Genomic DNA, 27,035 nt, shown 5'->3' with positions numbered 1-27,035 from the left:
CAGAATGGTCAAGTTGGTAGACATGCATTTTTTAAACCTTGAATCACCTATTAATCAGCACCTTTGGCAAAGAAGACAGAGATGTAAAAATAACAAGTTCTGTGTAAAAAGCTCAAAGACATGATCTGAAGCACAAGTGTTTACCCAGTATTTTTTTTTTCAAAAAAAGAAACTGACCTCACCACATTTTTAAGCAATAATCCATTAACTGTTTTGTTGTTGTTTTATGTATTGTTGATTGATTCTTCAGCAAACATAGTTTGAAGATGGTAGACTTTCTCTGTCACAGGCAAAATAGAAAAAATTCATCATCAGTCAGACCATATTTTCCAAACTAAAAAAATTGTATTTTTATACCATTGTCTTCCATCCATTTACTTTATGGACCCTAACTGCTCCGTGGTACTCTTAGCCAGAAACAAATTCATTCTAAAGATTATGTTTGCATTTTGATCCTTTCTCTTAGCCGTAAAATTATACATAGCTAGTCTTTTCCCCTATAAACCCATCTGTGACTGCTGGATAGTAAATTATTTCATTGAAGGTCAGCATTAAATCCAGCCAGATTTACCTTTTATTAATCCCCGTGCGTTGCTTAGGTTGTAAGCCTTTTATCACTGTAGTGTAACCACTTTTGGGTCCCAGCATCCTTTCTCTTATTTTGATTCATAATGCCGCTCTCATGCCATGGATGTGAGGATTTGGCCATCTGGGTGTTTAAAAACATGGCATCAGACCAATGGAGTCGCCGTTTGGTGCTGTGTCTAATGTTTACTTCTTCACTACACATAACCAGCCATTTGTCAAAAATGCCCAGCCTAGACCCAACAGTTTACTATGGTCACGTATGCTTTAGTCATACTTTCTAACTCTCAATTAGAAAAATCTCAAATTTAGTTGTTACATGTTTCATGGGTTGTGGAAACACAGGGGCTCCTTCAAATGGACAGACAGCTGAAAAACTTGCCGGGCAGTTAAATGTGGACCAAGTGAAACTTCCCACAGATGGGCGATTTACTATCCCTCCTGTACTCCGTCTATGTAGAAATAAAAGTAAAATCCTATTTTCAGTACTGAGGAAATAAATGGGGGCACTAAACTGGCAGAGTCCTATGCAGCAGGGTGCCATGTGGAAAAGATGATGTGACAGGTACATTCACCTCCGCTGCTCAAATGAGCTTTCTTCAAAATGAGTCTCGGGTCCCCGTTTCCATCATTGAGAAAAGGACCAGAGTGAGAAACAGACTGTACTTCCCAGGCTTCTCTACTGACTGAGATGCCGCCCATTCTTCCAAAGCCAAATGCCACCTCTTCCAGGAAGGCTCCCTGTGTGTGCCCATTTGGAAGTGATGTTGCAGTTCCAAAGCAGTAACTTACGGGGCTGAATGCAACAGTCTCCACTTGCCCCCGTGTTCCCAGGATGCACAGAGCTGCAGCCGCCCAGAGGCGCATCTTTTTCTTCAAATTCCACATAAGCACCCTATGGGTGACGGCAGCCATGTATGCTTGTGTGCCCATTGTAGAGCTTTCTCCATTCTGCTCTGTTAGGTGATCGGGTTCTTTACATGCTTGTCTTCGTGTCTAGATGAAAAGCATCTTCAGGTCCACACTCCTCTGGGTCATCTCCACAATGTCTTTGCACTTGAAGGCCTGCAACCAAAGAATGTTGAAAGTTGAATGAATGTAGAACATCAAATCCAATGATGCAACTTTCAGTTCTGCCATGGCTGCCTATACTCATTTCAGACTTTGAATATGTCATCTGTGTATTATATGTGACAGAAAAATACAACTTCTAAACCAATATTATTGATATCATTCCACTCAGAAGTCATTCAGTTTAAGACAGGAGGCCATACAATTACAATGTTCTCCAAAAATGGGGGAGGGGTGTCAAATGCATTGGAAAATATTTTAATCTGGAAATTGTGGACATTTTAGAAGCAAATGTTTGGTTATTTTGATCTTGAAAGATTTTTTTTTTTTTTTTTGGCCATGCCATTTGGCACGTGGGATCTTACTTCCCCGACTAGGGATCGAACCCACACCCCCTGCTTTGGAAATGGGCAGTCTTAACCACTGGACCACCAGGGAAGTCCGAAAGTTAGATTCTTATGCAGATAGTGTGTATAGAAAGACAAAGTGCCTGTGGACAATTTGTTTCCTGATCAAACTAATAATTATTTTATTTGTATTGACAAGGATGAACCCCAGTGACTGAGCCAAACATGTTTTTTGGAGTTTTCTAGATGATTTACATTTTGCAAGTTACAGTCAGGGGCCAGCACTTTAAAGACTTGTAAATTGTCACCTATGTTCTATCTTTAGCCACAGATCCATTTTTGAAAATTCTAGGTGGCTTGAGTTTAAATTGGTCTCTTAAATGGTTCTGTTGTTGTAGAACCCACTTAGCAACATTTAAAGTTTTGTTTCCAAAATTTTGTTCTTGGAAAGCTTAGCTGGTTGTTTCGTTTTGATTCCTAAGTCAAATTTAAGAACTGTTAAGACCTCTGCAAAATATCAATGTAAACTTCATTGAAGCCATATAATAATAGAAGAATTAAAAATAAAAACGACAGGGAGTTATGCTTCACTGAATCACATTGTCAGCATTAATGATTGCCTACATTTGCACCAATATTTCATTCCTTTCATTCGATAGCATCATGGGAATGAGCTCCATTAGGGTAATATATTCCAAAGGAGCTCATTATTTTCTGGGCTGGGGGGATAGGGGTATTGTTCCATGACAGAGCTACTGAATTTAATTTCCTCTACCTTGCAAGCAGTACATACATTCATTACTTTAATTTATTAAAAGTATATTACCTAGAACCACAGTTAACTAAATCAGACAATTTGCTTAATCTCATAATATCTACCATTTTGGTCATCTTTCACTAGGTATTCTCTGAAGCAAATTCTCATTTTCTTTTTAACAAAATCATTTTCTAATTTAGATTTTTAAGATCAACAGACCATTTCAGCAAGATAATCATTAAATATAGGCTTTCACATCTACTCTTGCAAATTAGCAAGGTGAATTGTGTTTTGCTTGCTCTTATTATTTTTCTTATTCAGTGTTTATTTTATTTTGGCTGTAAAAATGGTATTTGCAGATAAGATGTGGTGAAATACATACACTTTTCCTTTCTTGAACAACTTTTTAAACTTCTTTGGAGTTTCTCTGGAAGAGTTCTTTAACTTTATTGCCTAACATTTCTAAATGAGCTTTTTATTTACACCATAATATTTTAAGTACCCAAAAGATCGTTTTTATACAAAATCTTCATCTTATGTCATAGTTATAATACTTTTCTCTCTGCTTTCTGTGGATATGAATGACGGTCTTTTTTTTCTGGAGAAAGAGAGCTATCTTTGCCACTAGGGTGTTTGTTTCTTCCAAACGCTTCATTTGTTTTCCCCTGTTTGCCGTGGTCTCTGTCCCCTGTCTTCAGGGAGGGATTGCCCAAAATTTCGACGAATTCCGTGAGTCTTCTTGGCCACCTCCTTCATATTAGGGTGGATTTGGCTTTGCTCTCCAGCTGTCAGATATCCCAAAAGAGAGTCTCCTAGCCTCGCTCCTAGAAGGTAAAGCCTGGCTTCATCCTTGCGTGCCTGTGTGCTTTTCTTAAAACTCTTAGGACTGTTCTAGTGGCTTAAGGAGGGAACAAAAGTGCATTTATATTTGTTGCAAACCACCATCTTGACCAAGAATTCTCCTTTATTTCCGTATACTCTTAGCAGCTAGAACATAACTTGCAAAAGTGGGGATTAATTAAATAATCGTTGAGAATAGAAGATAAATGGAAGGAATTTAGGAAGTTAAACAGGGGTTATCCTTGCTACTCTTTTTTTTTTTTAATGCTTTGTTTAGGGAAGGTTTTAGTTTGAGTTCAAAGTTAAAGGGTCTGAAAATTCTGAAGAACATATCGTATGGCTCGTTTGCGGCTGAGAACGATGATTTGGTCAAATGGTATGAAAGGCTTTAAGAATTATTCATTTTTCACTGGCAACACCTGGCACCATTTGGAACCACAAACACCGTTTTCAAAGAAGTTAACAGTCTAGAAGGTACATCACATTTTGATGATGAATGTTCTAAAAAGTTGCATGAATATGACATTATTGACAAATTCCCCCCTCCTGTTTATCTTTAAGGGGCTTATTAAATAATATGAGACCATCCAGGGAGTTTTCTTATATTGCTTTATTATTCTTCAATTAAATTATCACCCAGAGTTCCTGGATTTAGTCTTTCATATTTCAAGGCACTGAGAGTTAAATCATGGTCTGGCTCAAGGGATCCTGAGAGGTCTTTAGATCCGGCAATGGATGAGTTCTGGGAAACGTGAGACTCTTCACTAACAAGGCATCTCATGCAGAACATTTAGCAGGCCCTTTCTTTCTGGAAACTTATGACCTGTATTTTGGGAAAATGTTCTTAAATCATTTGGTGCTAATTTTCTCCCCTCCATGCTGTGTGTACTCCATGTTCTAATGGGAAATTCTATCGCTCAAACATTGCGTATTCTGGATCAATCTTCTAGCTTCTTGCCTTTTCTCTATTTTCCATTCATTTGTCTTTTTACTCTACTTTCAGGGAGATTTCTTAAAACTTTATCTTCCAACCCTTCTACTTAATTTCCAGGTGTGCTATTATGTTTCTAATTTCAAATGCTCTTTTTTAAAATTTGAGTGTCCTGCATTAATAGCATCCTATTTGGGGTTTATACATGTTCCTAATTGTTTTGTTTTGTAGATTTTTTTCTCCCAGCATTATCTGTTTTGTCAAAGTTGCTTGCCTTTTTTTTTTTTTTTTTTTTCTGTCTGTTAGTTTGAGTCTTTATCTTTGAGAGCCTTTCCTCAGATTTTTCTCATCCTTGGCTTTCCGTGCATGATAACGAGTGAGGGCTTTAAAACTTGATTGGCTCTGCTGAGCACATCATGGGGCTTCTCAGCTATGAGCTACACTGTGAATTGACCTGTGTGGACCATTTGTTCGGGAACTCCAGGTGTCAGTGTCTTTGCCTTTTCTGCTTTGAAATAGACCAAATTCCTCAGGAAAAAAATCTTCCAATTTCTATCTAGGGGAGAGGGATCTAGGAGCCAGCCTCCTGAGAACCAGTTAGGGACAGAGGCTGGGGTCTTTGCGTTCCTTATTTGGCATGCATCTGATCATGAATCCCCACGTTGTCAGCGTGGTACATCCACCCTCAGCTATATGTACCATTCGACAGATCAAGAGCCTCCATTTTCCCTCTCTAGTGAATACAACTCCAGACTTTGTGGGGGAGGAGGGATACGTAGCAGTGAGGGGCAGAAGACATCAGAGGTCTAACTGGTTCTCAGACAGATTCTACCCAGGCTGCTAATTTCAGAACCATCCTCTTTACCTCCGCTCCAGAAGTAACTGATGCTTTTTATGACTCTGCAAGTGTAACTTGGGTCTGTCCCTATCTTTCCCTACTGACGTTGGTTCCCACTCATCCATTTGCTTCTGCCTTTCAAAACTGTGTGCCCTTTACCTCCTCTCATGTTTTCCCCATCCTTGTGGATTATGTCTTTAATATATATCCCTTTATACTATAGTTTTTGTAAGTGTGTTTTCAGTATCCCATCTTAATAAGAGACCAAGATGGTATAGTTTTCATTTTGATTCTCTCATAGCATATAACAATGTCTTGCACAAAAGACATTGACCTGGTATTTGTAGAATTGAATAGATGAAGACTTTAAATACATCCAAAACATAGTACTGCGGCCTTTTCCCATACTAGAGATTTATGTATTTGACAAATTAATATAACTAAATATCTCTCTTCTTCTCTAATAATGCAACATATAGATATAGCTCCCTAGGTAAAAATCTGCAATGGAAAAATTTAATAGTTCGAATGGGCATTTTATCTACTCCTGTGTTCTTATCTATTCAACAAATACTTATTGAGAAAGCACAATGTCACTAAGAATTACTGAGATTAATGTTTGCATTTGGTTACATAGCATGCCTATTATGAATTGGGTATTATTCAATTAGTAGGAATATCCCCTAAATGAAACTTGATAGGTTAAAATTTGTTAACTCCCAAAGATTGAAGTAAACAGTTCTATGGTTTATATGTGTCAGTAAATAAGACTTTGATATATAGGAGCCCTCATTCTATTACTAAATTTAATAATGCAAATGGAGTTATAGTTTATTGCTTCTATAGAAAGCTTCATCAGTTTCTGAGAGGACTAGAAAGCTAATTGTAATGTATTTGGAATTTTTTTAGAATCAGGTGGTTATTATTAATGTTTATTTCAACCAGAATTATACTTAAACCCTGAGATTTTTACAGATCACAGTTTCAGTTTATCCAGATAGTATATTTCCTTCGGGGTATAGTATTAGATATTTAACTTTTATACTTGGATATTTGATCTATACAAGTTTATGGTTCAGCAAGCAATATAATTTGCCAGACATGTCTCCATTTTTCATTTCAGAAATAGACCAATTGCTTGTACAATAGTATGGCATTTTTTATGTAACAGTTTGCACAGACTATAATTTGTTTTCATTTATAAAAAAGTATGAAGTTCATATTCAGACTGCTTTATTGAAGGAGTAAATCTTTATATAAACGATGACGGTATTATATTTTAGTGTATATAATTTTTTAAAGAAAAACAACATGCTATGATAACTTTAACTCATAAAATAGAAAGGACTGCTTTTTTTCTTTAAAAGTGTTTAGTAATTGTTTTATCTTTTATATCACTTGTATATTATTTTGATTAAGAGAAAAAATTAATTGGAAAGAAAACTACCAAATTTCTTTGAACATTTTCTATATGCCAAATATTCTGCTAAACACTCTATATGGGTTATGTCATTTAATCCTCATAACAGCCCTACAAGTTTATTGTTATTCACATTTTATGGATTAGAAAAATACCAAGGCTTAATAATAAATATAATAAAATAATAATAATAAAAATAATAATGTTTAAAGTCACTAATATTCACTAAATATTCGTGAATATGAGCTCTACTTGGGGCACCGTTTTAACTGCTTTGTATATATCATGTCGTCTGATCCTTACCACACGTATGAAATAGGTACCAAAATCATTCCCATTTTACAAATGAGAAAGGGAAAGGATATTTTCCCTCAGAGGGAAAAAAAAAATAACTGACCCCAAATCACAAGGCCAAATCCAAACACAGGTAGCTGCATCCGTAGTCAGTGCTAAAATATGATTCTTGGATCACTTGGGACCATTATTATGCTGGGAGTAACAGAAACTCTGACTCAAAGTGCCATAGGCATTAAGGGCATCTAGCATCTCGCATCCCAAAGCCCAGAAGTAGAGCAGGTCTCAAGATTGGTTGATGATGCGGTGATGTCATCAAGGACCCAGGTTATTACTATGTCTGTTTTGCCACTTTGGTCTGGCTTCCAAAATTAGGTCTGCTTCTTACTGGCTATCAATTTAAGCAAATTACTTATACCAAGAATGAGTCCAAGTATATTCAGTTGTAACTGAAATGACAATGTCGCAGTATTGATTTAGGACTGGAAGCAGGAAGGCTGCAGCTGTTCCAGGCTTCGTAACTGGGTACCTGTTTCCTTTTTCTCATCTACACAGTCAGCAGAATAACATCACCTACCCCAGGAGCTGTTGTGAGGATTAAGTCAGTTAAAATACATAAAATGCTAAGAACCATGGCTGGCACATTGTAAGTGCTACGTACGTGTTAACTATTATGGTGGTTGTTTTCCTGGTTATGCTACTGTGACAATGTCCAGAAAAAAGCAATTATAGTGGCTTCATAGAAATGAAAAAATTTTTAGTCCTTGTAGCAGATTTTTTTCCCACATCTGCCTTGTGGGAGTTGGGTTTCAAGCCTTTCCCTGGAACAGCCACCTAATAGGACAACTGGTTTACCATAGACAACAGTCAGGACACTCCAGAGCTGAGGGTAGTCACCTCCCCCGAGGCCAGGGCCGGGCAGGGATGGGGCATAAAGAGACAGGCTCAACAACCTTTCTCATCTACTGCGAATATGATGTAGAGGCTGTTAGCATTGGTGCCTCCGAGGAACTTGGCATAAGACATAATGAAAAAGGCAAGGAGCAAGTCAGCAGCCTGAGTTTGCCACCTCGCTCTGCCATGTAACTGCTGTTTGGTTGAAACACTGACTCATCCAAAAATCGGAACTAGGTAACCCAGGGTCATTTTGACTGAGTGTGTGCACGTCAGTGCCCCCACCGCGTCCCTCCAGAAGCTGCACAGACAGCCAGTGACCTTCCCAATAAGAAGAGATCCCATCCCACAGCTCTTTCTGGTCAATGATACAAAAGATGCTGTGCTTCCCTGCCAGGCCCTTCAAACAAATGAGAATAATAATACACATCCTCCTGACTGGATTTAAGAATCAAATATGATCATATGTAGAAATGCTCTGTGAATCTGTAAGACACAGCAATAAAGAATGGGGGTTAATTTACCCCTACAGGACTTGCTATCCGTCTGCTAGGACGACAGATTAGTCCTTTCCTGATCATGGATGGATGGCAGATGCACAGCCTTAGAAGCTATGTTGCTCATTAACCCGTGACACTAGAATCTTAGTTATAAAAGTGAGCAACTTTATAGAACACATATTAGCCAGAACATTAACGAAATGATTAGGATTTAATGTTTCCTAATGGGCCGTTATATCCTTTTTGTTCTTGAAGTAGATTTAAAAATACATGAATCTGTGGCATAGAGATTAATATCATTCTAAAGAGCTGGCATCAGAACACTCACAGACACATGGGGAATTGCTCCCTTTGGCCTGGAAGCTGGAATTCTCAGAAAAACACTTAGAGAATAGCAGCTGTTAGGAATCATCTTTCAAGAAGCCCAACCAAGGGACTTCCCTGGTGGTGCAGTGGTTGAGAATCTGCCTGCCAATGCAGGCGACACGGGTTCAATCCCTGGTCCAGGAGGATCCCACATGCCGCAGAGCAACTAAGCCCGTGCGCCACAACTACTGAGCCTGCGCTCTAGAGCCCGCGCTCCACAAGAGAAGCCACCGCAATGAGAGGCCCGCGCGCCACAACGAGGAGTAGTAGCCCCTGCTCGCCACAACTGGAGAGAGCCTGCACACAGCAGCGAAGATCCAGTGCAGCCAAAAATAAGTTAATTAATTAATTAATATTAAAAATAAAGAAGAAGCCCAACCAGAATTTACCTAGAAATTAACACCTGCTATTGAAGATATGTCTAATATGCAAAATTAGCAAGGAGGCTATATCCACAGTTTTATTATAGTTTCAATTCTACTTTAAAATTGCCGTAGCAAAAGAACATTTGATCAGGAGATAGATAGCACTGAGTTTTACTACAAATGAGGGTCTGACTACAGCTGAAAATAGTGTCACGCCCAGAAATTTAAATGTGAAGAGGCCACAATTCAGTCAGACATTCTGTGGCTTGAATTGTTAAATGGTCACACTTACCTATAGAAAGAATATTCATTTTCTAGCTAAAGTATTTATTTTGGAAATACTTCACTGAGTCATTTTCCTAGAAGTATGAGCATATTCCCTGTAACACATTAAGCTTCTCAAATTTGAAACGTGATTTTTATGTCTGTCGATGCTTTACTCTTTGCTTCATCAGTTAGTGACTTCTGCCTAATAAGATTGACATCGTAGTACAAGAGTCTTTTTTTTAAAAAAACTGAAGCTGTGTTTTGTTTTGTTATATAATTTATTGTAATTAAAGTTGTATTTTTACAATACCCAATGATGAATAACCATTATCCAGCTAGTCTGATCAAGAGCTAATTTCAGATTCTGAGTTCATTAAGTTAATTTAAAAGTGTCAATATTTACATATTCAGATTAAGATTCTTATTAAAGAAGTATTTAGTTTTATTACTTTCTTATAAATATGCGTTTCTGCATGAGTATAGAAAATGAGATTTGTAAATAGAACTTCAAACCTTTTAAATTTACTAGACAAACAGTGATTTATGCCCCAGAATCTTCATGATGGTGAATCAGATGGCAGAAATTACAGGTATAAGAATAAAGTTTACAGCTTTTCCAAAACATGACTTTCTATCCATTATCTCTTAGACTCCTTAAACCTACGATTGGGGATTTTTTGGGGTTAGTATGGCATACTACTTGTAAAACAACCTCAGCAAAAAAAGGGCTTGTGGTTAAATAGAAGAATCTTTTCTTGTTACATCCTTGTGGAGTGAAAAACTGTACATATTTTACAAATAAGTAATTCCCTAGTACTTTAAGTCTAGGATCACACCTAAGGGACACCAAGCTAGTTGACTAAACTCTGAAAATACAGTCAAACCAATTATTCCTTGATAAGTTTTTTAAAGACATTTTAAAGCATCTTGTTTAACTCATGCAGCATTTTTCCTCACTGTATGAAACCAATTTATCTGCATAAACACAGTGTAATTTACATGAATATTATTCCTTTTAACATGTAGTTGAAAATATTCAATTGTGGCAAAACCGTTTTTCAAAGTAGCCTAGCATAACACAGGTGCAAGGCAGGCAATTCTTTATTCCAACGCCAATTCTCCTTCTTATTAGCTGATGTCTAAAGCAAACTTATCATGTCTATTCTACATAATTTTTTTTTGTTTTCTTCCTTTGCTATTTTTGTTTATATAGTACTTCCTCTCCCTAAGATAAATATTCATGTTTTTCTTCTAATTCTTTTATGGTTTATATTTTATGTTTAACTCTTTAATACATTCAGAATTGACCATTTGATTTTAAAGTGTGTGTATTTTTTTACATTTTCTTTTTTTTTTAATTGAAGTAGAATTGATTTACAATGTTGTGTGAGTTTCAGGTGTGCAGCAAAGTGATTCAGTTATGCATACATATATACCTATTTTTTTCAGATTAGTTTCCCTTACAAGTTATTACAAAATATTGAGGCTAGTTCTCTGTGCTATACAGTAGGTCCTTGTTGGTTATCTATTTTATATATAGTAGTGTGTATTATTTATTTTATTTAAGAACAAATAATTCCTTCAATGAACATTCATTACATACTCACTCTATGTTTGGCACTGTGTTTACAAAAATGAATCCATGCCAGGTCTTGAGAAACATAAAATCAGAGGGTAAGGTAGGCCATAAAAAGATAAATTAAACTACAATGTGAAAAGGGTCAAAGATCCCGAAGAAGACACAAAGCTTTGCCAATAGTGGTAGCTTCTCCACTGGCTAGGGTTTTGCTTCTTGGTGCAGGTAAGATGCTGAGTTCGTAGAGTACTCTCATTACAAAGCTGGACCCACATTAGCAGAAAAAAGCAGGTGTACTATTGAATATGAACTGGCTGTGTCCAAGTCTGGACAAAGACAATAGACAAATGTCATTAAGTAGACATTGCTGCTGCCACTCCCACCTCATAAGTCCAGACAGATCAGAATATTATGATTACCTTCCAATAAATATTAGGCATAGGATCGCCCTCGGAATTTTTGCAGTGCTACGTTTAACCTGTGTATGACGTGGAAACTTCGGTCAGAGAAGGCTTGTTTGGAGTCTATCTTTCCTTCTCCTTTCCTATATAAGTTGAGCTCCCTAGAGTCTCCTCCACGTTATTCCGCTTCTCCTAGTTGTGGGACAAGAGGCATGGGTGGCAGAGGGTAGAGTCGGGAGCATGGGTGAGGCAGAAAGGTAGGGAGGATCTGCCATCACGCCTGTTAAAAATCTAAGAACCATCAGAAGTAACTTGCATTCTAAAAATGGACCCTATTCTTGTCGATAAAGTTCTTTAATTATGTTCACTGGCAGCTTTGCATTGACCACGAGCCTGTCTGCATTCTCTTGGGAACTAACCTTTGACACTTTCATACACATGAGAAGCTTTGAAAAGCTCTGGGATGACCAAGTCCTAAGAATCACTGTCCTACAATCAGCTGAGAGCTTGTCTAGTTTTTTTTTTGTGACTCTGAGCATCTGGCTTCTCAGTTGATTCAGCTGATTCTCAGCAGTATGTCCACAAATAATCCATTTGTCTTATGCTTTGTCTGACAGGTAAATTTCAACCATCACCAACACTAATACTGTGGGTTGGTTGACACTCTCTAATCTTCTGAATATATTCCCATCTGATGCAAGAATTGACCTGGCAAAAAAATTATCACAAGTCACACACAAACACTGAACCAAAGCCCTCATTTTATGCATAATTATGACCAAATTGGGTATTTATCAAACTAAGAAGCTATAATTTATACATCCCCAAAGTGGAATCTTTTTTTCAATACTGAGAATAATTATATAAATGGTCCAGAATGTTTTCAATACCAATTCCTGGTATTTTATGATGAGATGATGGCCTTAACACATTTATGCATTCACATTAAATTATAGGAACATTCTTATTTCTAAATGTTAATAAATAAATATGCATTGTGTAGTGCATTCTATTACAAGATATCTGAATTTGAGAACAGGACTCATGGTCATAAGTAAAATAAATGACCAAAGAATACTATGAATCATTAAATAGCTACAAAAATCCTCAATAGAATTATTATCTTGTATTGATAATTCAAATCCTTTCTTTCATTAGTTGTATATAATACATGGCTCTGACCCATGGATTCCAGGTTTACTGAATATCCCCATAAAATTCTCTCTTCCCCTGGGCCCAGACAATGGATCTTTCTCTGAGAATGGCAGCATTTACTTCCTCTCCCTTTTTTCCTTCTAGCCCTTTTTGCCACACTCTATTCCCCAAAGCCAGTGATGGCCCAAGTTACCCAAGCCATCAAGTTACTTGGCTTTCTACTGCAAATTTGTCCCATTTGTTGGATGACTTGGAGAGAAATGACTGCTTAGATTCTGGGCAAGGGGAAGGATTTGAGAAGAGGAGGGAAATTGGTCTTCCCCATGTCACCTTGCCCACTAGAAGATGTGGCTACTATCTTGTCACTAACCTCTCACTCAGCTGTACTTTTTCTGAGCTATGTGATGTCAGTCCTTCCTTACCCAAAATGCATCTACCCCTTCCCTTCTTCATGGATCTTTACTGAGGACCATGTAGTAGCACATACTGGTTTCTGATATAATGTGAGATCCTGGGGAGGGGATCATTGGGAAGTTTCTGCTGTTATAGAATTTATGTCACACAGACTCTCCAAGTCCAGTGCCTTTTTCATGGCCTAGTCTGCTTGGGGTAATATATCCCTTACCAGACTCACACCTAGAAGCTGACAATTTAAAAATATAACTTTCCCCAAATAGAGGCAGGTGTGCCAAATAGCATAATCCTTTGCCAAAGACTGCCTCAATCTTAAAATATAAGGGGACTACCCGGACTTTTAAATTGCAACTTTATGTAACTTGCCTAAAGTATTATAGCACTGCTACTTGGCACATGGCTTGGGATTAGAGAATGTTAAAGAAGTAAATGAAAATGAAACTACTTAAGGATACATAGAGAATGCAAGTGTCTGGGCTACTATTTCAATTCTCCTTTGATTGACCTTTAAAAAAAAAACAAGTTTTAAGTCAGCCAATAGGCTGCTACCCAAATTGAGATAATTGTTTTTTAACAGTGAGCCTATGATTAGGCAAACTCTGCCTTTTAGTCTCACTTGCTGGGTCTGTGGTACAGCTGCTGCCTTTGAGGGCTACAGGGTCTTCCTCCTCAGCTAAACATGGCCCTAGAAACATTGCCCTTCAGGGAGGAGACAGACACCTTTAAAGGTATAATAGTTTTGACAGTAAAAAGAAAAAAAAATCTTCTCCTCTTTGATCTATTTCTGGAAAGTCTCCAAACTAACTGTTGTGGTGCTAGACTTCCTCAAAAACTGTGTATCTCATTCCCAGACTCAGAGACAAAGAGCTGGACCCTTGATTAACGAGATTTTCCAGCCTCAGGGACTGTGTGGGAATATTCTGGTTACTGATTGGACCCACCCTCCATGTCCCCAAACTGTGGCCCCTGCACCATGCCTTTCAGTATGCACAGAGCTCCCAATGCACAATGCTTATTCTTAAATAACAATGAGATGCCATCACGCCTTGTTATTGGTTGACAAAATGCTCAAAGCATCATTCTTAAAGGAAAACTATATCAGACTGTGTGAGTCACTTTCTACAGAAATGGCTCTGAATTAAAGTAGTTCTAAAAAAAAAAAAAAAAAAAAAGTAGTTCTAAATACCTTTGTTCTGCATTCACCAATATATTATAATTAATATAGATTGTATACTTTTAGATTACAAAGTGCTAATGAAGAAAATATGAAATTTTTGCACTATGATGAATAGAGAACAATGCCTATAAATAGCATTTCTGTTAAAGAGATGAGCAAGGAAAAACGTATGCATTCATTCTCAGAGAAGACCTTATGACCTAATGCAATGTTTAAATTTATAATCTATATGTACAGTAGGACTATCTTATTTATAAGGAGGAAACCTACACTGTTCGAAGTCTCCTTGGGCAGAGCATAGACAGGCATTGTTGCCACTTTAGATACTACAAACGATGTAGCTACAATGACTACCCAACATCCATTGAAGATGCCATCTGGGAAGTTGCCCCACAGAAATAATCCCAGCTCATGGCAAGAGGGTTGTTTGGTGGCCAGCTGCAGAAATGTCAAAGGGAAGAGGTTTTCTACTTTGGATAATAGTGTGTGTATTCATCTAGGTACTTATGGAAAGCGTAGCTAAGTGTGCTTTTGGACAAGCTGGATATTTTAAGAGTAGCTGCTACCTGTAAGGACAACCAGAAATTAATATGTCTCCCCATGATCTACAAATTGAAAAGGATTCAAATATTCTTTGGAAAGCTTCAAATTCAACTCTAAGGAAGAGCTAAAAGTGGTCTTTACTTCATTTAGGGGAATTAAAATTACTGGGATTAATCATTGCTAGTAAGAATTCACTTTATAATATGAATTAATTAATAGTTTGGAAGCACCCTGAACTCCTTAGGACACTGGGAAAGAAAACCCCATGACTCAGCCATGGGGTTAAAAAAAAGACCTTAAATATCATTCCCCCCCTAAAGAATTAATAGTGGTAAAATAAACAATGTCCTTTGTGGCCACTGGGCCTTATATACTTGTGGAATATCTGGCTAGTGACACTTAATCTTGTTTAGACGAAAGGCAGAGAGCTAATGCTGACATGAAGCGTCTCCATACTCGGTGTGATTACTCATCAGTCATATTAGGGGATCTGTGGAGACATGAAGAGAGACAGTACTCTCAAAATGAATATCGCGGGCAGATGTGGGCTTTTATTCTCAGTTCAGCGCCTGCCCCACAGCAAAGTGAATAGCCCCCCTTCCCCCTGAACACATGTGCACACATATACACACCGAGATTGGTATGGAACCCTAAAGACCCCAGTGAGGAGTCAAGCAATAAGCGTAGGCTAACACCCATCCTACTGCTACAGTAGAAATCCAACTCTGCATTTGAGTCCTTGTCTCTGGAATTTGCAGATCCCAAGAGGCTCCCTCCTGCAAGCCTTCCAAGATGGTTACTCTGAAACTTGAGATTGATGGTGAGAGATAAGAACCTGCCAGAGAGGTTTTTACCACATCCAAGTTTGCAATTAATCAGACCTCTTTCTAGCCTTCACAATTATTTGAGCAAAGGAAGCAACTGAGAAAAAACAGTCTTCTTTTGCAGAGGGTTTTAAACCACACCAGCAGCTACATCCACAGATCAAAAATACCAATATTATTCTATTTATCCGGCTACCTTTCAAAAAGGGAACAGCTAAAAGGATCATATGACTTTTCCTTTTTTTTTTTTTTTAAAGAATCCTACCAGATTAAAACAAACATCTATTTTTCTCAGACAAGGAATTTTCCAACCAAAATTTTAAAATAAGCAAGGATTTTCTTTTCAGACAGTAAACTTGGCAAAAAACAGATTGAATAGAAACACTTCTGTTGTGCAAATGAAATAAAATGTGTGCATACATGCACATGCAGCATGAGTTCTGAATACAACAAACTATAAATATAACACATTAGTACAGGCATGAAACACAAAGGTAGCACCATTTTATGGTCTCAAAATCCTAATTAGCATAAAAGGCATAACATTGTAATTAAATAGTTATTGATTAACACAAAGACAGAGAAGCCAGATGTGTTGAGTGGGCTTGGTAATTAGCTAAGTAAACTACAGGTGCTTAAAATTCATAGATTACAACAACATGTACACTTATTGTTAAAAAATCATCTGTAGGCAAATCTTAGTGTCGTCAGGTGTAGCAATTACATACCGTAAATGTCAGTATCTGGGAATGTACATTATACTTTCACAAATAATATTTGAGGCATCACTGGCATGAAATGGTTTTTACCATTGCATTGAAATGTTGTTGCATTCTATGCACAAATGCTCAGCTTTGAAAGGCTGTTTTTGCAGGGACATACCTGGTTCTGCCCTATGGACCTGATGCACATCAAAAGTAGGGATGAACTGGGAGATTGGGATTGACCTATATGCACTAATATGTATAAAATAGATAACTAATAAAAACCTGCTCTATAAAAAAAAAGTTCAAAAAATAAAGCTGGTAACGTTTTTTTAAGTGTAACTTACATGTAAAAAACATTTTAATTAAAAAGGCACTACTGTATATATACACAGTAATAAATTCAAACAATACAAAAGACTTAGAACAAAAAGTAAATCTCCTACACCAAACCTTCAATGCCTCTCCCCCAGAGGAAGCCACTACTAAGTATGTCCTTCTAGAAAAGTGCTGTGCATATGGATTAAAAAAAAAGTGCACACATATGGATTTTTTAAAAAAAGCAAATCAGCATAAAACAAGACATGGCAAATGAATGGACAACTACAAAGTAAACACAGATAAAAGAAGGGGAAGTTGACATTTAAAAGAAAAACAAAAGTCTTCCTGCAAATTGCAGACTTTTGTAAATTTCTTGCTGTATTTCTCCCACCCCCCTTCAAGGTGGCCCAGCAGGAGGTGGGCTTCATTTATATAATTTCCTCTAATGGGACTAGTGATTTCTTTAAAGTCATTATTAGAAAACTGGGGGTGGGGTGGGGGGGTGTTTGTTTGGTTCCTTCCACAGCATCCAATGGTTCCGGAAAGAAATTCAACCTTTCACCATGGTTCTTTTCCTCCTAGTTTTGCAGTGTCTCAGTTATTTTCATAAACACATGAGAAAGATGGCTGATTCTCTCCATACTTACCTTTCTTAAGAAATGCATTTGATAATGCATTCATACTCAGGAGTGGGACCACTAGGTCATAAGGCATACATTTATCTAGCTACAGTGGATATACAAAACTTTTTTCAAAGTGGCTGCACAAATTCACACTCCCATTAGCAATAATGGATGTTCGGTGACCTTCTGGGGTTTTTTTAGGTTTTCTCAATTCTTAATTGAGTTTGTGCCTCAAAGAATCCAGTAGCTAGGCTCGTTCATTCATTTGACTTAAAAAACTGAGCTGTTATTGTGAGCTTGGCCCTTGGAAAACAGTGCAGATCATAGTTGGTTTATAATCTGCCATGTGAGTCAGCAAGTTGATTATAAAAAAAGTAATGTGTCATCCCCACCCAAACAAAGATATAAAATTACGTGAAAGGACCAGGCACTAGGGAAAACATAGAAGGCTTTTATTGCCCAGACTTCCTGTGGATGAATTTCCAGGGGCCAGTGATGACTTTCCCAAGGAAGTTGATATCTCTGCCGAAATCTGAAAATAAATAGGAATTAGCCAGGTAACCAGGATGGGGAGGTGTTGATTTTAGTGTTAGGGGAAGAAGATGAAGGGTGAGAGTGAAAGACAATATTCTGTGAAGATGGAACAGGATGTGTGAAGACCAACAGGTTAGAGAGAACTGTTCATTTGGGGAACAGAAGGAAGCTCAGTATGGCTACAGCGTAGAGTGTGAGGGGAAGAAAAACAAGGAGTCTGGAGAAGTGATTAAAAGCAGAGTAAGTAAATACCTTTCCAGCTCTGGAAAGGAGTTACTTTTTTCTCTATGGGCAATGGGAAACCACTGAAGTTCTTTAAGCAGCTAGTGACATCAACACATTTGGGTTTTAAAAATATTATTCTGGTGTTAATAAGAAAAATAAGTTGGAGAAAAAGAAGAGAAGAGGCCAGGACTTGTGTTTAGAAATGGTGGAAATTTGAGTGGAGAGAAATGGAAAGGGTTTTTTTATTTTAATTTTTTATTTTCAAGCAGTATGCAATACTTAATAAAAAGTAATGAAATAAGTCAAATACTCACAGACTAATGAAATAAAGACATGAAACTTTTCCAACAGTTAAACCTTTCTTGTTTATTATGCCCTGATCCCTTTTCTCGCCCTATATTCTACATTTAATATTTATTATATTTGTGTATTTCTTTAAAATATTACTACATATAACTGCATTCTAAAAATATATAGTATTGCTGTGCACCTTTTTAAACTTTATGTAACTTAAGTCCTACAATGTTTATTTTTTCTACAACTTGATTCTTTTTGTCAACATAATGTTTGAGAAATCCATCCTTTTTAATACACATAGGCTTACTTTATTTCTACTTCACATAGCATGTGATTGCATCCATGCCAATTTCTTAATTTTTGATAGACATTTAGGTGGCTCCCAAGTTTTTGCTGTTGCAAACAATGTTATGAACACTCTTACATGTGTATGCAGGTGTATATGTGAGCTAGGTAAATTCAGAGGGGTAAAATTTCAGAACCATAAGGCATGCCCGTTTTAAACTTCTAGATGTTGCCACTTTATCCTAAGACTTTTCATTGTCCTGTATCTGAATGGCCACCATGCCACCTAGACAATGACAAGTAATATCAAGCTTGATTACTCTTATCAGGGTGTTGTTAATGTTATTAGTGTATTAAAGAAACAAGTTTGTGCTTTCTTGATCCTCTCTAGTGTATCTTTAATTAGTTCCTGCTTTTATATATTTCTGATGTCTTTCCTCTACTCTTTTTTAAAATTTAATTTTATTTATTTATTTTTTATACAGCAGTCCTTATTAGTTATCTATTTTATACATATTAGTGTATATATGTCAGTCCTCTACTCTTTTTAATAAGCACTCACCTTCTAACATGAAAGAGACTTTATTTTCCTTATATTTATAGTCTGTCTTCTCCTATTAGAATGTTAGCTTCACTAGAGCAGGGATTTTTTTCTGTTTCATTCATGGATTAATCCCAGATCCCAGCACAACATAGGCACATAACAAATATTTGTTAATTAAATCTGTATCTACATCTTTTCTTCTAACATCTTTTGTCTTGTTATTCTTTTTAAATTTTTGAACTGTATGCTTAGCTCATTAATTCTCAGCCTTTCTTCTTTTCTACTATGAATATTGAATGACATAAAATTTTTCCTTGAATATCATTTTATGTATATGTCACAAGTTCTGAAATGTGGTATTTTTATTATTATTATTATGTAAGTACCACTTGACACTGAAAAAGGAATCTGTGTTCCATACCTTGGCACTACATGAATAAACTACTTAACCTAATTTTTTATAATCAATTGCTAATCTTATAAGAATCAAATAATTTCATTATAATTTGTAATTTTTTAAAAATTCTTTCATTTCTTCTATATTTATTGCCTGACATTTGTCAGTTATATAGAGTTTTACCTCATCGACTTCGTTATCTTGATACATAATTCCTGCTGGAAAGGCAAAATAAATGCTTAATTCTTTACCTTTAATCACTCATTTTTCAAATACGATTATTTGTTATAATTAATAAACTTCACTTTGTAGAACAGTTCATAGCAAAATTGTATGGAAAGCGCAGAGAAGGTGTTGTTTAAATAGCTCCTTTAAATATTAACAGTGTGTTTTTCTGCCTTTCTTTTTTGAGTATTATGCAATCACAGATTTTCATTGATTCAGTGTGTTTGGTCTGCCTCAGTCATTATCCTTTTTAATGGTCAAATTATCACAACTTTAGCCAGTGATAGACGCTTCATACTGGCTCCTATATCCTTTTAACATGACTCGTCAATTTTTGAAAATTTTCTTAATTTCTAGCACAAAAATATATTGCACACTCTGCTTATTGCTTCCTACACCACACCTGGATTTAACATTTCTCAGGGAATAACTTTGCTTCTTCTTAGCGAGGGGTTGTTTTAGAGAACATGAACTGGAGGTGCTCATTGCTACTGGGGTGACACAGTTTCTAAGCCATTTCAGTGGACAGAGTTCACAGACACACACACACACACACACACACACACATTTTATTTAATGATTTTAAATCATGAGTGCATTTTGATATTTTCAGTTCAATTTTAACATCATGTATTTTTTTAGCAGTGGTACAATTTTACTTACATGTATAAAGTGCCATGCCTACAGTACCAAACCTTCAAAGACTGAGGAGATAGAGCTTATATTAATCCTTTAAATAGTGAATATATACACTTACAGACTAAAACTGTACTAATCCTAAAATTCAGCTAATCCAGATAGGAATATAAATAAAAGACTCAGCAATAGAGTTATTTTTTTCAAGTGCTCTTTACTCTAGGACTAAGGTATTTGGCTGAATGAATTAAAAGACCACAACAAAATAAATGAACACAAACATTATACATTTTAATGAAAATTCTATAATTAACAGTGTGACTGAATGCACTAGAGCCACAACTCAGAGCATGATCATAAAAGTTGTGTAGGCAACATCAGGAGGAAATTTAAATGAACTGATTTCATCATTCTTAAGATTAATTGATAATGGGTAATATTTTAGTTCTCATTTCTAAAGTAAAAAAAAAAATGGATAGTAAAATATATTACTAAAATTTATGTTACCAATAGGAAGAGCAGTAGACTCTTTCTTTTCCAAATCACAGTATTTACACTTATTTTCTTTGATCCCATAATGGTCTCTTTTCTCTTACACTAAAAATCCTTATTTTTAACACCATTTAGTGTGATTACTTATTTGTTTTAACCCACATATAAGGAAACTGGTTTGAAAATGGCAAATTGATATAAATACACTGGTAAATACTGTTTTTATGCCCCATCTTTCCCCCCTTTACAGGGCTGGGGTGCCCACTGCCCAATGGTTGGTGTTGGTGGCTCAGAGCTGCCCTCCTCTCCAGAGAGTTACCATCAGCAGATGGGAGCCTTCCTGCTCAATCAGAAACAAGTCTTCCTTCATTTATCTCTTCTCATCTCCACATGCTATTCTACCTCCAAAATATGCCTCCCCTCTCTGTTCTGCCCCCTCTACTGCCGCCATCTTTCTCCAAGTCACCTGACCTGCTACAATAACCACCTTACTGGCTTCCACTTTTCCATTTAGTCAAATCCATTCTCTATACACTTCTTAGAATGATCTTTTAAAAAATGCAAAGCAGACGATATCAATATTTGACCTCCCAACTGGACTTTGAGTAAAATCCAGACTCTTTATCATAGCTTGTTTCCTACGTCTTCAATCTTTCCTTGTACCACTTCTATCCTGACCTCAGCTTCATTCCAGCTATGTGGGCCCTCAGTCAGTCCCTGAAATACTTACTTAAACCTTTTTGCCATCCCATGAGCTTTGTACTTGCAGTTCTGTTTGATTGCTGTACTCTTTCCCCAGATCTTCACATCTTCTGGTTCTTTCTCAACCAACAGGTCTTAGCCCAAATATCAACTATTAGAGAAGGCTTCTCTGCCACCTTGTGTAAAGTAACTCCATTCCTCGTCCCAATCACTCTCCATCACATTACTCTCTTTCTATTAGTTTTTACAATGTATAATTATTTTTGTCTACTTTAATTATAGTTGTTTACTTTATTACTTGTTTTCTCCATGAGAATATATGTTCCATGAGGGCAAGAATAAGATCTTATGTTCACTTTTAAATCCCAGATCATAGCTTATTTTAGAAACTCCATAAATATCTGTTGAATAGATAGATGAGACTTCACGGCTTCCTAAAGTAGTTCAATCTAGGGGATTAAGCTCAAGATTGAAGGTCAAAAGCTTGACTGCTTTCAGCTCTGCCTCTGGCCTCTGATCAACAGTAGACAATTGAAAAGCCCTAGCAATACCTAGTTGTAAGGATAAGAGACAGAAATTCGAAATGATCAATGGCTGCTCCTCACTCTGCAGGCTGTTCTTTATATTCAACACCAGTGGCATGGGCCTAAATAATTATGATGTGCTATGGCTTGCAGGAAGAGTTCTTTAAGAAAGCAACAGTAGGGGGCTTCCCTGGTGGCGCAGTGGTTAAGAATCCGCCTGCCATCACAGGGGACAGGGGTGCGAGCCCTGGCCCAGGAAGATCCCACATGCCGTGGAGTAACGAAGCCCGTGCACCACAACTACTGAGCCTGAGCTCTAGAGCCCGCAAGCCACAACCACTGAGCCCACGTGCCACAACTACTGAAGCCTGCGCGCCTAGAGCCCGTGCTTCGCAGCAAGAGAAGCCACGACAATGAGAAGCCCTCACACTGCAATGAAGAGTAGCCCCCACACACCACAGCTAGAGGAAGCCCGCGCACAGCAACGAAGACCCGAAACAGCCAAAAGTAAATAAATAAATAGATTTATAAAAAAAAAAAAAAGAAAGCAACAGTAACTGACAAACACTTTCAAATGGAAGCTTGAAGACCTTTTAAGCTTATCCCTAAGAGCTGCTTTTAACATAGGAAAATAACATATAATTGTTGATATATCAATAATTGAACTGATGCTAAGTCTTTGTATAATGGGCTCCAAAGACGTAAACCTCACTACCAAGCACTGTGTTTGTCCTTTATTATACAGATCTACAGTACTCTCTGAAATGTTTGGTGCTTCAGTGAAAAGAAAATTATTAGAAATGTAAGACATTTGTTTTAATTTTTCTAATTCCTATTCTGAGATAAACAGTATTTCAAAAGAAATTTCAACTGACATGAATTTAATTATATAAATGTAAACCCAAAGCTAACTCTAAAATTGAGCAAAATCTATTTTCTTAAATACATGTGGACATCTCTTCAAAGTCACATTTTCACTTCCAGATGGGCTGGCTTATGACAAACGACAGTGAAAAGACAGAGTAGATAGCCATACAAAATTGGATTCAATGACCCTTCCAGCCACAACTAAGGAGAAAGGAAAAAATGATTATTAGTAGTTGGGAGTCCATTTCTAGAAATAAAGAGGATTAGCTAAAATTAAATTAGATACATACCAAAAAAAGCAGATGATTAAAAGAACAAAGAAGAATAAGAGAAAGACTAGTTATTTGATTAATGAAAAATTACATAGTGGTCTACTGTAATAGAAAATGAATATTGAATTTTTCAGGATGTGAGCCGATTCCAATACTGTAGCTACACTTACTGGGAATAAAATGTGGGCAGGCATATCCACATACACAGTTAATGAGCATTTCAAAGAATTCTGGAAATTCCTTTTTTTTTTTTTTTTTATTCAAGTACTCAAAGAAAATGGGAACAAGTTTGAGATTCACACTAATGAGATGAAAGGGCTTTTAAACATTTAGTATTTAGTTGAGTAGATATTCAGGGAAAAGCAGTGTTCTGGAATAATTTTAAGTCATAAATCTGTGAGTGTGAGTAGATGCACAGATTGACTCTTGTCCACCCCATGTTCTTACTACCTGGACTCCCAACTTCATGAAAAACACTGAATCCTTTCTTCTCAATCCCCTCAATTCCTTGAAATGCAGTTTTTCACTCCCAACACTCTCCCGGCATTGCATTTTGTAAGGTCCCCATTGCCCACCACTCAGCAAATTCAGTGCTGTTTTTTGTTGTTGTTGTTTGTTTGTTTTATTTTAGGAGGAGTTTTTGCCTCTGGCATTACCAACTTCCCTGAAATTCTTTCTCCTGTTGGCCTGGACATGCTCTGTCTCTCCAGGCTGTCCTCACACCTCCCAAACCCTTCATGTTTCTTCTCTCTCTCCTTGCTTTCTTCCTCCTTGTTTTACAAACTGTCCCTTGGTAATCACATACATTTGCATAAATACAAATACCATTATCTATATCTCTTAATTTCTAAGGACAATGGCAAAGACATCAGTTGTCAATTTTCTTAACCATGGTGTGCTTAAATTCTCAGATAATATTCTAATTCCAAGAAATGGAAAAGAAATGACATTTGAGAGACTCATAGTTATTTTTAAGGTTACTTTGTTGACCTATGTGAGTTTGAAAACTACAAGCTTTGATATGATAGCCAAAATGTCAACAAAATAAATGAACTTCTGCATTTATTTATTTACTTTATCTTTATTAAAATATCATAGTTTTCTGGGGCTTCCCTGGTGGCGCAGTGGTTGAGAGTCTGCCTGCCAATGCAGGGGACACGGGTTCGAGCCCTGGTCTGGGAAGAGCCCACATGCCGCGGAGCAACTGGGCCCGTGAGCCACAATTACTGAGCCTGCGCGTCTGGAGCCTGTGCTCCGCAACAAGAGAGGCCGCGATAGTGAGAGGCCCGTGCACCGCGATGAAGAGTGGCCCCCGCTTGCCGCAACTAGAGAAAGCCCTCGCACAGAAACGAAGACCCAACACAGCCATAAATAAATTAAATTAAATTAAAAAAATATATATATCGTAGTTTTCTGAGTTGCATTTCCTTTGATGTGCCTGACATAGGAAATTGAGTTTATTATGTGTTAAGGTGTTTTTTAATGTTTGAAATCTAACTACTGAAGGAGATAGAAATCAGACACAAACTTGTGATAAAATTTTATACCAAATTTAAGAGGTCTAAACTTTAAGTATAATTTGATGCTATCGATTTTCTCATTCAAATTTTAATACAGTCATTGCAAAGAATAGAACAGTTTATAAATATGTTATAGTGCCAACAAATCAAGTGAGAACTGCACTGAGAGATTTCTGTGAGTGTAACAAATATGTATCATTAGTTCATAAATTCACTTTTCTTTTATTTGGGTAATATAAATTTCAGTCAAAGTCATACTGGAAGGAACTTACAGTCCTGCAGTAGAAAAGGCCACTAGGTAAGAATGCGTAAAGAATAGAAATTGCTATGAATTTTGAGATCATACTAGTTTATCCTGAACCTAATGAATTCTATTAAAATCGGAAATAGTAGTTTTTCTGTAGTGACCAAGACTAACTATAAGAGATTAAATCTGCTGGCCAGGAAAGGGAGCAGCATGCAGTTTGCCTGTAGGTAAATTGCCTTGTATGAAACTGAATTCACTTGCGAAAGCAATTATATTTTTCTATAATATTTTCCCTCCAGAGGGTAACTGCAAATGACACATGTAGCCAACCAACAACCAAAACAAAACAAAACAAAATGATGTAAAATGTTTTATTATCCATAAAATTCTGTAACTGTGAAGGTAACTGAATGATATGTGTAGCAAACCATAAAAAAAAAAAAAAAAAAGAAAATGTTTTATTATTGATCTAATCAGAGGCATACTTATAATGGTACTTGAATTACTTGAGTTGAGGAGAATCTAAAACTGTGAAATAACTGCCTACCAGCCTAAACTGGAAATGTTTCTCACCTTGCGATGCGGGTACCACGTACAGCAGGGGGTAACAGCAGGCGAGGGGCTCCCACGTTGGTTGTATTCAGTCCCAGACACCTAGAAGTTCAAGAACTTTCCATTTCACACCAGCTTCCCCTAAGTTTTCAGAGTTCCCAATTTCTGGTACTTAGGAGTGTCCTATGCCACTGAGATGGGGACTTGTCCTCCGAGGGGCACTGAGATGCACAGATGTGCATTATTTGTGCTGCACCATCAGTGGGTGGCCCCTGGGCGGCTGAGCAAAAGCCACGTGTGGTGTCCACTCAACAGGTCCCCCTGGCACCAGTGACAACCAGCTCGCCTGGCGTGGAGGCTGGGAAATGGACCAGCTGACCTGCCCCTGCGTCCTCGGCTCCCCTGCTGGTACACTGTCCCCGGTCCCCGGCCACAGTCCACGGGCGCCCTTACCATCTCTCCATCATCACACCTCCTCCTTCCTGCTCCACACGGGCAGCTGTAATCCTTAGCTTATCCGGGAGTCAAGAATCTGGTTCCTCATCTATTCTTTTCAAACTATTGTTTATGACAAAAACGTTATAGCCTTAGTTCTTCATGGCTGACACTGCAAATACTAAGGGGCATCTCTTGAGGATTAAACACCTGCACTGGTGTTTCTGTTAAGAGCTCTGAAAGGCTATTTTGATATGTAAAAGTCAAGGATTGCCTTCTTTGTTCTTTTGCTCAGCTGTGGTGACATTTTTTGGAAACAACTTGGGGGGAAGGATCTCGCTCCCTTCAGGGTATGAGGAATTGTAAGGGGTTGGGCAGGGGAACATAGTCGGTAGTGGGATAACATCATGTCACAGCTAAAAGTACAGATTGCATAGGGTCAAGTCTGGATCTGCCACTACATAGGCAGTTCATTTAATTTATTTATTAACGAAGTTGGGCAATTTATTTTGCCTTTCTTTCCTCACCTGTTTTAGTTTTGTTTTGTTTTTTGTTGTTGTTGTTTTATGATTGCTATACAACAAATACTACAAACCTGGTGTCTTAAACAACAGAAATTTATATTCTCATAGCTTATTTTCAGACTTTGGGCCGAAGTCTGAAAATCAGTTTCACTGAGCTGAAATCAAGATGTTGGCGGGGCCACGCTCCTTCTGGAGTTTTAGGGAGAATCCTTTTTCGTCTCTTCCAGCTTCTGGTGGCGGCCAACATTCCTGGGCTTGTGGCCACACCACTCCAAGCTCTGCCTCTGTGGTCACACTGTCCTTCTTTTCCTCCTTGTGTCTGTCTACTCTCCCTCTGCCTCCCTCTTATAAGGAGACATGTGATTGTCTTTAGGGCCCATCAGATAATCCAGGATAATACCCCCATCTCATGACCCTTAATGCAATCACATCTGCAAAGTCCTTTTCTTGCCATATAAGGTAAAATCCACAGGTTCCAGGGAGTAGGACATAAATGTATTTTGGGGAGACCATTATTCAGCCTACTGTAATTTAGGATGATGAT

The 27,035-nt window shown here is 37.4% G+C and overlaps 1 protein-coding gene across 3 annotated transcripts in view; it reads left to right on the top strand.

Annotated features, from left to right (window-relative positions):
* NKAIN3 (sodium/potassium transporting ATPase interacting 3) overlaps window positions 1-27,035 on the top strand; it is a 516,979-nt gene that overhangs the window by 373,264 nt on the left and 116,680 nt on the right. The gene's annotated exons all lie outside the window — the stretch shown is intronic.

This window comes from Balaenoptera ricei, chromosome 17 (assembly GCF_028023285.1).
Source record: "Balaenoptera ricei isolate mBalRic1 chromosome 17, mBalRic1.hap2, whole genome shotgun sequence".
NCBI lineage: Eukaryota > Metazoa > Chordata > Mammalia > Artiodactyla > Balaenopteridae > Balaenoptera > Balaenoptera ricei.
The sequence above is the reverse complement of the archived record's forward strand: the minus strand, read 5'-3'. Positions and strand labels throughout refer to the sequence as shown.